Here is a 13,282-nt window from a genome sequence, read left to right as displayed (position 1 = left end):
TTCAATGGGATCATCCCATTGACAACATCCTTGGGAGTCTTTAAAAGGGGGTAACAACTCATTCACATTTAACAAACGTTTACCAATTTTACTCATTTCTTTCCTCTTTGGAGCCTCTTAAGGTAGAACAAGCACTTGAAAACCCGGATTGGGTGATGGCCATGCAAGAAGAGCTAAACAACTTTGAAAGAAACCAAGTGTGGACTTTGGTGGAACGACCCAATACCAATGTCATTGGCATCGAGTGGGTCTTCTGCAACAAGCAAGATGAGAATGGAGTTGTGATAAGGAACAAGGCAAGGTTGGTTGCTCATGGTTTCACTCAAGTAGAGGGCTTGGACTTTGAAGAAACATATGCACCGGTGGCAAGACTTGAAGCAATTCAAATTCTTCTAGCCTATGGCGCTCATCACAACTTCAAGCTATATCAAATGGATGTGAAGAGTGCATTTCTCAACAGCCCTATTTAAGAACTTGTTTATGTTGAGTAACCATCGGGCTTTGAAGATCACAAGTTTCCCAACCATGTCTACAAACTCCAAAAGACGCTCTATGGGCTTAAGCAAGCACCAAGAACATGATATGTAATTCTTGCTTAAACAAGGCTTTGAAATAGGCAAAGCCGATCCTACCATTTTCACTCATAAAGTTGGCAAAGATATATTTGTGTGCCAAATATATGTCAATGACATAATATTTGGTAGTACTAATCATTCTTTTTGTGAGAAATTTAGTAGGATCATGACCAAGAGATTTGAGATGTCCATGATGGGTGAATTGAAGTTCTTCCTTGGATTTTAAATTAAGCAAGTGAAGGATGGAACTTTTATTAGCCAAACGAAGTACACCCATGATATGCTCAAGAAGTTTGGCATGGTGAATGCCAAGCCTATCAAAACTCCCATGCTAACCAATGGACATCTAGATATCAATGATGAAGGAAAAGTTGTGGATACTAAGCTATATCACTCCATGATCGGCTCTCTACTTTATTTGTGCGTATCTAGGCCCGATATTATGCTTAGTGTGTGCATGTGTACTAGATTTCAAGCTAAACCAAAAGAGTATCACTTAGTGTCCGTTAAGAGAATCTTGAGATATTTAGTACACACTCCTAACCTTGGCTTGTGGTATCCTAAGGGCTCTAGGTTTGATCTACTTGGGTATTCGGATTCCGATTACATTGGTTGCAAAGTAGATCAAAAAAGCACTTTGAGGACATGTTAATTCCTTGGACAGTCCCTAGTGTCTTGGAGTTCTAAAAAGTAAAATTATGTAGCCCTTTCCACCTCTGAGGCTGAGTATGTTGCAGCCGGTGCATGTTATGCTCAACTACTTTGGATGAAGCAAACCCTTCAAGATTTTGGATGTTACTTCATAAAAATCCCACTCTTGTGTGACAATGAAAGTGCCATAAAGTTAGCCAACAATCCTCTAAGTCACTCAAGAACTAAGCACATAGACATCCGACATCATTTCTTGAGAGACCACAAAGCCAAAGGAGATATCAAAATTCGCCATGTGAGCAACGAAAAGCAACTAGCCGATATCTTCACTAAGCCTCTTGATGAGTCAAGGTTTTGTGCTTTGCGTAGTGAGCTAAATATTCTTGATTCTTATAATGTGGTTTGAACTATAGCACACCTTGATTGATGAACTAGCATGGATAGGAGAAATGAATTGCAAAGTATAAATATTATGCTTAAAATATTTTATCATAAGAAACAAGTGCATTATGATCATTGTTTGTATTGATTATTTGTTGCTAATCATAGAGTGCTTGAGATATGTGTCCATATCCTATATATATAGAGGTATTTAGTTAGTAGCTAAATTTGCTATACAGGGGAGTGCGGCTGTGCTGCACTATTGCAGTGCTGCACTTTGAATTTTAACTAGAAATTCGGCCTATATCAGTTGTTACCATGGGGGCCCACATCTTATCTCTTATTTACCTAGCCCCTAGGGTAACCCCTCACCTCTTTCCTCAGTAGCCAACGCTGTCGTCTCTTTTCTCCTCCACGCGCGCACAACCAGCCACCGCCGTCTCCTTGCTGCCGCGCCACCGCTCCGGCTAGTGCCGCGGCCTGCTGCTACTCTTCCTTGGTGACAGCAGCAGTAGCTCTAGCTCGTGGATGGCGACATTCTTTTCCTTTCATCCTTAATCCACATGAATCAAGGTGAAACCCTAACCTAATCCTGATCTATGCCATGGAGTTCTATATTTGTTGGAAGATGGTTTTTAGTGACTGTATGATTAGGGTAGAAACTAGTTTGATGGATGAATTGAAAAAATGATGATTCGTTGGTTGAGCCTCATCTTATACCCATGGCAGTGCTGCATAGTCATGCTGGGTGCGGCAGTGCCTGCACTCAACAGATTGAACTTGTAAATGCAGATGTTGTTTCATCGATGACTCTCTGTTTTGATTGGATTTGTGCACCAGATTTGTTTCTATCTTAAACATGTAGCCACTTTACCTATAATTATAGACAACTCCATGTATTTTTTAGGTCTGCTCATTCTGAGATTGTCTAGTGGTTTAGGAGAATGTCTAAGAAATAGTCTAAATAGTTGAGAAGAATTGAATCATGGGAGAAGTGAAGCACTAGGTGTGGCAGTGCCAGCTCCTAGGGTGCGATAGTACCAGCACCCTCTGACCTGATTAGTTCAGAGTGCTCTCCTAACTCGAGATTTGAATCATTTCATCTATCTAGAGTGTTTTACAAGTGTTCTTTAATACCCCTTATGTACAGTTTCTTATTTGGGCCTATATTTGTTTGCATAGATGTCCTCCTAGAGGTGATGATAACTAGAGGGGGAAGAGGAAGATGACAGAGCCTTGGGATAAGTAGATGCCTCAGTCAGTGGTCGTGGTAGGACCATAGGGGGCAGTAGCAGTGCAGCAGGCAGAGATGTTGCTAGAGATAGGAGGAGGAGAGATCAGATGATCTAGGATGAGAAGAACTTGGAGAGGGCTAGCCGCACTATTCCTCCTAGGTGCTTGCCTAGATACTCCACCTCATCTTGAGGAGTTTAACAGGAGCTACATCAGAGAGTATTTTGAGGATGTAGTCATGAGGCGTCCTATTGACACACATGCTCATCCTATGCTCAACTATGCAGGAAAGCTGAAGATGGTGGAGGAAGCACGTGAGAACAATCCCTATGAGTAGCCAAAGGATTTGGAGATAGACTATAGGTTTTGGAATGAGTCTCATTCCAACTTGTATACATCTATGAACTTCAACTCCTAAGAAATCCAAAGTTGTCAAGATACAATATGTTGATTGGGAGGAGATGAAGCAAAGAATGAGCCAGAATTCAATAAGATAATCAAGGCTTGTGAGTTGTTTAGTCCTCACTGATATTATGAGCTTTATATATAATTGGAATGAGGAAGTGCTAGCCTAGTTCCATACCACTTTCTTCTATAGTATCTACACTGATGAGATTCACTAGATGACTGAGGAACTGGCATTCTAGAGTTGATTTTGTGACTTTTAGCCAGATCCTTGGTTTTGGAGAGGAGGAGCGGGGCTTCACTTACATTCATGATGAGGCTAGAGCTGAGATCCGCAATATTGCATATATGTGGATTGACAGGAGAAGTGCAGATGGGAAGGTCAGTGGCCTGAAGAGCTATTATTACATTCTGAACAATTTGATCAGGCATGAAGGTGGACCATGATGCCTAAGAGGGGGGGAGGTGAATTAGGCAACTTAAAAATCTACTTCTTAACTATGGCCTTTTTCTAACCTTAGCAAAAACCTATGCAAAAGATAAACTATCTAAATATGCAACTATGGTTTTGCTAGTGTGTTGCTATCTCTACCGCAAAAGGAGTAATACAATCAATGTAAATGCGGAAGCTAAAGAGCAAGGTAGAGATATGCAAACTCCCGTCGATAACTCCTGGTATTTTTACTGAGGTATCGAGAAGCGCGCAAGCTCCCCCTAGTCCTCGTTGGAGCCCCTCATAAGGAATCCCTCACGAGGGCCAAGCTCCTGGTCGGGTAACTCCGTGGATAGCCTCGAGCCTTCCTCAGTGCGCAAGTGGGTCTCTGATGTGCCTTCCGGCAAGCCACTCCTAGATGCTCCCCGTCGTCTTCACTATCAAGCTTCCAGCCGAAACGTCGTGGGCCTTGTTCCCTCTGGTACATAGTGGCGGCCACACCACAAACGCTGGTTGGTGTGATCTTGCAAGACTACAAGCCCCTCCAATGTACAACAATGATGCTCGTAAGCACTGAGTGGTAAGAGGTATGCAAACCTCACTAAACACTAGGCCTAAACCTAGAGCAAGCCCATAAGCTGGTGGTCTAATCAACCTAAGCACTTCGCAAAGCACCTACGCTAATCACCTAATAAAACACTAAGCACTATCCAAGTGGAGATCACTAAAATGGTGTATCAACACCCTTGGTATGTTTCCTTAGCTCTACTCATACCAAATGGCCGGTTGGGGTTGTATTTATAAGCCCCACTGAGAAAGTAGCCGTTGGGAACGAAATCTCGCTTTTTTGCTACTGACCGGACACTGGAGTCGTCCTGATCAGACACGTTCGGTCGTCCTGACCATTGGAGCCATGAACAACTGATCGGACGCTACCAGCATCCGGTCACTTGCCACCGGACATGTCCGGTCGCAATTTCGCCGCTCTAGAACCTCTCTATACTCGATCGGACGCTGCTGTCCTTTGTTCGGTTGATTTGCTGCCAGCGTCTGGTCAATGCTGAGTGTGTTATCGGGCTGATGAACAGTGTCATTAGTGCATCTGGTCGATTTACTTGTTCAGCATCCGGTCACTGCTGTTGACGCCTGCTGTTGCCGAGCCACTGATCGGAGCATTCGGCCAGTTTCCTCTAGCATCCGGTCCAGCGTCTGGTCACTTCTGTGAGCTCATTTCTTCATGATCTTGCATACGGCTTGGTTCCTATCTTCGTGCTTGGACTTTGTTTGATATCTTGGGTCTTCTTTTGTGCTCCTAAGGTCTTGCTTGTGGTGTTGATCATCGGATCATCACGTCGCCTTCATCCAAGTTACGTCTTGCACTCTATTGAACTACAAAACAAACACTTGCAAATTCATTAGTCCAATTTGGTTGTGTTGGTCATCAAACACCAAAATCCAAAGTAAATGGGCCTAGGGTCCATTTTCCTTACAATCTCCCACTTTTTGGTGATTGATGACAACACGACCAAAACAAGCAAATAATAGAATTTTGAAATTTAAAAACTACCTACTTGCTAGGATGCAATGCAAGGGGCAAGATTATACGATGCTAAAAGATACTACTTGTAAGATTACATAAAAACTTATCTTGCCCTTTCAAATGTCCCCATGTGGTATTATAGATTTAAGCCTTGCTTCCTACAAATTTTCCCCATTACATAGGCTAATCCATAATCCACTATCCTCTCTTTCTCGGACCATCATCACTTGTAGACACCACTTGTAGACCATTACCACTTGTAAATGATCTACCTTTTGGTCCTACTTATTAATGCTTGCTTTTGGTCCTCTAAATTCTCCCCCTTTGGAATCAAACACCAAAAAGAAAGACATTAGTAGCACAAGGGAGGGTCAAACTTTGTGATCCTTTGAGTGTAGAGTGAAGTAGATCACAAAATTTGACTCTCACATTATATAGACTAAGCTCCCCTTAAATATATGCATACATATGATAGAAGGCAAAGCATATGCATAATTGGCAAAGTATTACACAAGGGAATTTAATCTATATAATGCATGGAGAAAGCATATAAATATCAAAATGAAATCAACATGATGATATCGGTTTAGAAATACCACATGTGGAAACCAATTTGAATTCTACCACTTGCAATAGGTGGTGGATATTTGAAGTATGATGCTTAACTTCGGGGACTCCATTTTCCTTGCAATAAGACTACTACACATGATAAACTTGAAAAAGGTGTTAGCCTCAAAGCATCCAACTTGTAGAGTGACCTCCCTCTAAATTTGTGCACACAAGTATGGAATACTTGTAGGTAATATGCACATTGATTTTAGAATAAAAAATATCACTTGAAAGATGACATCATAAACATGAGAGTCATTTCGAAGGCGATATTTGGGAGAAATTATCTACAATCTAGATTTTGGCACATATTAGATGAACAATTGAAGGACAAGCTATGTGCCATGCTCCTGAATAATTTTAAACCTTGTAGGATTACTCCAAGGAATAAGAATGAAGCCTGAGCATGCGTACCATATGAAATACCTAGTGTATGCATGACAAAAGATATAAGCATGCAAATGCAAACCTAGGACATGAAGAGTAACTAGATGCCTAAAGATACCAATTGTAGGAAAATTTAAATCTAATACCAATTAAAGTAAATTGAATCTAGTTACCTAACATGGGAAGGGAAATTTGGGTTCATAGTATTCACTAACCCACTTGGCAATGATTTTGTCTATCATGATGCACCCCATGAAATGCACCCATACTTTTGCCAAGTCTCCAAATTCCCCGACGTCCATAGGACTTCTCACTTCCCTTTCGGGATCCAAACCTTTTTGGTGCTCTTCATGTTGGAGATGATTTCCTTTGGCACCCAAAAGCGTTTGAACCCATTGTTGGCTTGCTTGTACACCTTGATGGCCACCACCTTGTCATTTTTCTTTTTTTTCAAGAGATAAGGTGTGGAGGCCTTCTTGTCCACCTTGTTGGTGTAGGTGTTGGAGAGCTTACTTGTTTGCTTCTTCTCTTTCTTCTTTGCTCCTCCCCCATTCTTCACCTTGCACTTATAGGACTTGTGACATTCCTTGTGGCACACGTAGCAAACCACGGTTTGTCCTTCATCGAGCTTCTTTACTCCCTTGAGGATGTTATCTTGATGAAGTTGGGCCTTGCTTTGCCTTGCCTTTCACTTGAGTCAAGTCCTTGGTGAGGCGAAGCTACTTCTTGCTTGAGTTGCTCATTCTCCTTTGCAACTTCCTGTGTGCATGTATCTACAACAACTTTCTCAACACAAACTTGGTTACACAAAGGTGAGTCTAAAAATAAATCATTACAAGAAGTAGAGGCATCCTTTTTAGACATGTTAATGATAGAACTTTTCTTTTTAGATGCTTTGTGGGGGTTGTGCTAACTGGCTTCAAGATTAGCAACTTTATTAGTTAGCTCATCACAATGTTTGCACATGGTTTCCATTTTAGCAAGCAAACTTTTATAAGCATCTTGTGAGCTAGCTAACTTTTCTTTTAATTTTTCATTTTTTTCTTTACAAGTTGCTCATCATTGATTGTGCATGCATTTGTTGTTGCACTAGCCTCAAGTTGCTCAATTTTAATAGATAGTTGAACATTAAGATTAGCAAAATTCTCATATTGTTCAAGCAAAGTTTTGTATGATTTTTGTGAACTATCTAGCTTTTCTTTTATTTTCCCGAGCTTCTTTTGTTAACTAGTGCAAACTTTAGCATAATTAATATTTTGTTGCACAATTTCTTTATAAGAAGGTATTTCATCATCACTATCACTCTCACTAGAGGATGAGCTTTTGTTACCTCATGCCATAAGGCACACACGTGAAGAGCTTGATGATGAGTGCTTGCGTCCTCGCCTCTTGTGATGCTATTCTTCTTCACTTGAAGAATCATCCCATGACCTTATTGATGTGAGGGCTTGGTTCTTGTATGCCTTCTTCTTTGTCTTGGGTGTGGGCTTGTTTGGACAAACTTCCACAAAGTGCCCCTAACTCACCGCATCCATAGCATCCTCTCTTTCTTTGCTCATTTCTTTGATTGGTGAAAATGAGATCTTGGATTTGGATGGGCACACCCTTGACATTGAGCTTTTGTATCATCTTCTCTACCTTGTTGATTAGTTTGATTGATTCTTCATCAAGATCGGAGGTGGAGGAAGATTGATCATCATCACTTGAATCTTCATCATCATCATCATCCTCATCTTCTTCTTCTTCTTCACTTGAGGAGCTTGAGCTTGAGCTTGAGCTTGTCTCAACTTGCTTGCTCTTCATCTTCTTCTTGCCACATGCAAGAGCTTTGCCTTTGCTTGATGAAGAGGCTTCTTCTTGACCCATCTTCCATGACATTTCAAATGCCACTATCTTGCCAATGACTATGGCCGGGGTTATGGTGCTCAAGTCCTCCATGTTGTGAAGGATGGTGATGATGCTTGCATATTTCTTTTGTGGTAGCACGGAGATGATCTTCCTCATGATGTCCGCATCATCTAGCTTTGTTAATCCTATAGAATGGAGCTCATTGATAATTAGATTTAAACGAGAATACATATCATGAACAAGCTCACTATTATTCATTTCGAGGGAATCATAATTTTGTTTAGCTAGACAATGTTTTTGCTCATGGACATTACTTGTGTCATCATGGAGCTCTTGGAGTTTTAACCATATTTCATTTGCCATATTTAAGGTGAATACTTGGTTAAATACATCCATGCTAAAAGATTCAAACAAGTAATTTTTTGCTCTAGCATTGAAATAAATTTCTTTTTCATCATTCTTCGTGGGTTTATCAGGATTTTTAATGGGGTTTCATCCCGTCACAAGTGACTCTCCAAACTCCCAAGTCAACCGCCTCAAGGTAGCAAGCCATTCTAGCTCTATAATAGGGGAAGTTAGTGTTGTCAAAGTGCGGAGGCCTAAAGGTATCCATCCCAACCACTCTAAATAGCGTCAGCTCAATGGCGGTTAAGCCAAAGGTCCAAATTGAGCCAACCGGCTCTGATACCAATTGAAGGTGGACCGTGACTGCCTAAGAGGGGGGGGGTGAATTAGGCAACTTAAAAATCTACTTCTTAACTATAGCCTCTTTTTCTAACCTTAGCAAAACCTATACAAAAGATAAATTATCTAAATGTGCAACTATAGTTTTGCTAGTGTGTTGCTATCTCTACCGCAAAAGGAGTGATACAATCAATGTAAATGTGGAAGCTAAAGAGCAAGGTAGAGATATGCAAACTCCCATCGACGACTCCGGTATTTTTACCAAGGTATTGAGAAGCGCACAAGCTTCCCCCTAGTCCTCGTTGGAGCCCCTCAGCAAGGAATCCCTCGCAAGGGCTAAGCTCCCGATAGGGTAACTCTATGGATAGCCTCGAACCTTCCCCATGCACAAGTGGGTCTCCAACATGCCTTCCTGGTAAGCCTCTCCTAGATGCTCCCCATCGTCTTCACTATCAAGCTTCCGACCAAAACGCCAGTGGGCCTTGTTTCCTTCGGTACACGGTGGCAGCCACACTACAAACGCGGTCGGTGTGATCTCGCAAGACTACAAGCCCCTTCGATGTACAACAATGATGCTCGCAAGCACCGAGTGGTAAGAGGTGTGCAAACCTCACTAAACACTAGGTCTAAACCTAGAGCAAGCTGCATAAGCGGTGATCTAATCAACCTAAGCATTTTGCAAAGCACCTACGCTAATCACCTAATAAAACACTAAGCACTATCCAAGTGGAGATCACTAAAATGGTGTATCAATACCCTTGGTATGTTTCCTCAGCTCCACTCATACCAAATGGCCGGTTGGGGGTTGTATTTATAAGCCTCACTGAGAAAGTAGCCATTAGGGGACGAAATCTCGCTTTTCTGCTACTGACCGGACGCTGGAGTCGTCCTGATTGAACGTGTTCGGTTGTCCTAATCGTTGGAGCTATGAACAACTGATCGGACACTGCCAGCGTCCGGTCACTTGCCACCAGGACATGTTCGGTCATAATTTCACCACTCTAGAACCTCTCTGTACTCGATCGGACGCTATTGTGCTGCGTCCGGTCGATTTGCCGCTAGCGCCCAGGTCAATGTTGAGTGTGTTGCTGGGCTAATGAATAGTGCCATCAGTGCATCCGGTCGATTTACTTGTTCAGCGTTCGATCACTGCTGCTGACTGCCTGCTGTTGTCGAGCCACTGATCGGAGCATCCTGGTCACTTTCCTCTAGCGTCCGGTCTAGTGTCCGGTCACTTATGTGAGCTTGTTTATTTGCGATCTTGCAGTGCGGCTTGGTTCCTATCTTCGTGCTTGGACTTTGCTTGATATCTTGGGTCTTCTCTTGTGCTCCTAAGGTCTTGCTTGTGGTGTTGATCATTGGATCATCATGTCACCTTCATCCAAGTTACATCTTGCACTCTACTAAACTATAAAACAAACACTTGCAAATTCATTAGTCCAATTTGGTTGTGTTGGTCATCAAACACCAAAATCCAAAGTAAATGGGCCTAGGGTCCATTTTCCTTACAAGGCACACTATCAATCTCAAGGATGGAGAAGCTTCTGATCTCAATGGATATGTGAGGAATGTGCTTGCTAGATTTGCTCCTAGAGGTGATAGGTTTAATGTCCCTCGCTTCATGTGGTGTGAGCTAAGGAACACCATGGAGGATGGGAGAAAGGGGATACCCTATGCCCCTATCTCATGTTTATGATTGAGAGGGTCTTTGGCTACAAATTTGAGAAAGATGGTCTTCACACCGTCTACAAAATTGAGAAGACCTGAGGAGCAGGTGCTAGCAGGGCAGTGAGACACTCTCCATCAGTTGAGGACATGACTGAGTCGTCCTGATCTAGGCCTCGTAGGGAAAAGAAGATGGAGAAGTTTGGGAGATGGATTAAGGCCATCTTCACCACATGCACTTATGCAGCTAGGACATAGAATGCCCTTATGTAGAGAGAACATGGATTTGAGAAAGATACTTACCACACATAGAATGCCGGGAACAAGAAAGAGAGTATCACTATTGATATTCGATCCTCATGTCCACATACCAAAGAATCTAAACTAATAGTTCAACATATCTTATATTTGCAACACATTGCAAAAAGTCTACCAAATGCATTTACTTGTCATAAAGTTGTCACCAAATCCTGATTCCCGTTAAATGTGCTAGAAAGAGTGGATGTACCTAATAAAACCACTCAACTCCTAAATCTAAATAAGAGGGGGAGAAGTATGGCCACATGGGGATACAACTTCTTGCAAGCATTCTCGGATTACGGGGAGATAATTCTCCAATACAGTACATGCATATCAACATCTAGTTGATAGACACTATGGATATTTACTATCCAAAGCCCATAGATGTTTAACATCCAAAAGCCTAGCACAACTTGTGCACAAATTCAAGGCGCTGGATCATTGGAATGCTACTCTGTTATTATGGGAATGACATGGAGTTTAAAGGGTATACATTTGCACATGCTTAATTGGTTCCACTAAATCAATCACACAAAAGCTACAAATTGTCGACATACTCCTCAAAGTTGCCATGCACCTTATCTAGATCCAGACCAAAAGTCCTAGTGAAAGGACCTAGGATGCCGTCTAGAGGGGGGTGAATAGGTGTTTCTAAAAATGAACACATTTAAATGACGGAAACAATTAGAAAAGGGAGTTTCCAAAATGGAAACTCTAAATTAAGAGTAATACCACCCCTCACAAGTTAGCCATAGAGTAAACAAGGTATAAAGAATATATCTAGAAGCTACAACCCTGCAACACAAAGTTAGAACAGAGATCAAATAATATTCAGCACTGAGCTCTAATACCGGACGTGTCCGGTATACATGATTTCTGTAGAGCAGCCCTGAACTTGCTTCTTTCGATTTCTATCTTCAAACCAAACTGCAAGGCACCTACTAGAGATGACAATATACACAGAGAACCTGCACAAGAGCTGGAGCAATACAAATATCAAATGAAATGCAAATTGAGACATGATATTTATTTTACCAAAGTTCGGACTCGTTTGAGTCCTACTCTCCGTTGAGGGGGCTACGGGTGACCCAACAAAGGTCAGCCCTAGAGGGTACCATGAAGGTCACTCTAGCCAGAGTCTTTTCCAACTCCTTTTCCTCCATCCACTAGTTGATTCTGAGGTGGCGGAATTGACCGTTACAAAGTTTTGAGGCACACCACAATCTCTCGGGTGCTCTCCGACGACGCCTAACCGTCTAGGACTGAAGAGTCCAAGAGTAACAAATGTGAATCATGAGATTGACAATATGCATAAGTGCTCAAGTGGTGGCTTGCTCTCTTTTTCAAATTCTCTCTTAACCCACAAATGGATTTTGTGATTTGGATCACACACTGACTAAGAGAGGGTTTAGGAGAGTTGACAAGGCTCAAAAACTGTGTATGTGTATCAGCAGAATCAGCAGCCTCCACCTCTAAAGGTGGAGGCTTGGGGGTATTTATAGCCCCCTTGGAAAAACTAGCTTGTTTTATAGCCGTTGCCAACCGGACATGTCCGGTACTACCCTAACGGTAACTAAGTTATAGTGACAATATGAGGCGTCGGAACTCCCGATGAATGCCGGAACTTCTGACCAGTCGGAACTCCTGACTCATGTCAGAACTCCCAATCCCTCAGCATATTTGAAAACTAAGTAACTGGGTTGAAGTTTGTGAGGTGTCGGAACTCCCGACCCTCAAGGCATTTGAAAAACTAGCAGTTGGCCTCTGGTCATCCATACCGGACACGTCCAGTATGAATACCGGACACGTTCAGTATGACTAGGACACTGAACCATCTAAGTCTGTTAAGCGTGAGATGTTCGGAACTCTTGACTATTATCGGAACTCCTAATCGTCGAAAACTTTCGACTCATGTCAGGAACTCCCGACGAACCAACTCGAGAACAACAAGAATTTTATCATGGATGGGCACATACTGGACACGTCCGGTATTGCCAGATTAGCAAAACATAGGTTAGCTCTTTTGTCTCTCAAACACTCAAAACTCACATGGGTTGGCTTGAGCACTTATGAAACAATATCTATCAACATGATGCATCCCTCTTAATAGTACGATATTCCTATTAACTCAAATTTAAAAGTATAATGAATTTAAACCTTTTGAGTTGATCTCTTTCAACCGAAGCCGTGTATTCCAATCTTCATCAAGTGAGGGTGCCAACATGTCAACTTTGATCATTTTCACTTGAGCATAGCCATCTTGAGCACGTGACTTGATTCCATTCATCAAATTTTGAATAATCCCAAATGTATCAAGTCACTTCCATCAAACACTTTCAATAGTGATTTGATCCTTCACATTAACATAACCATCATAGCTTGATTAGTACCTCAACTAAATGCAAGTACTTCCTTCTTCACCCTAGCTAGGTTCTTCAGCCACCAAGCCGTCGCTTGCCCTTCACCCTTGCTTAGTACCTCGAAGCCTTTCCTTGCTATCTTCACCATCTCAAGCTATCAAGTCATATATTGTGTTAAATCATCCATTCATTTGTATTGTTATCTTTTTCA

Source organism: Miscanthus floridulus, chromosome 6, assembly GCF_019320115.1.
Source record: "Miscanthus floridulus cultivar M001 chromosome 6, ASM1932011v1, whole genome shotgun sequence".
In the NCBI taxonomy this organism is placed as follows: Eukaryota; Viridiplantae; Streptophyta; class Magnoliopsida; order Poales; family Poaceae; genus Miscanthus; species Miscanthus floridulus.
The sequence above is the reverse complement of the archived record's forward strand: the minus strand, read 5'-3'. Positions refer to the sequence as shown.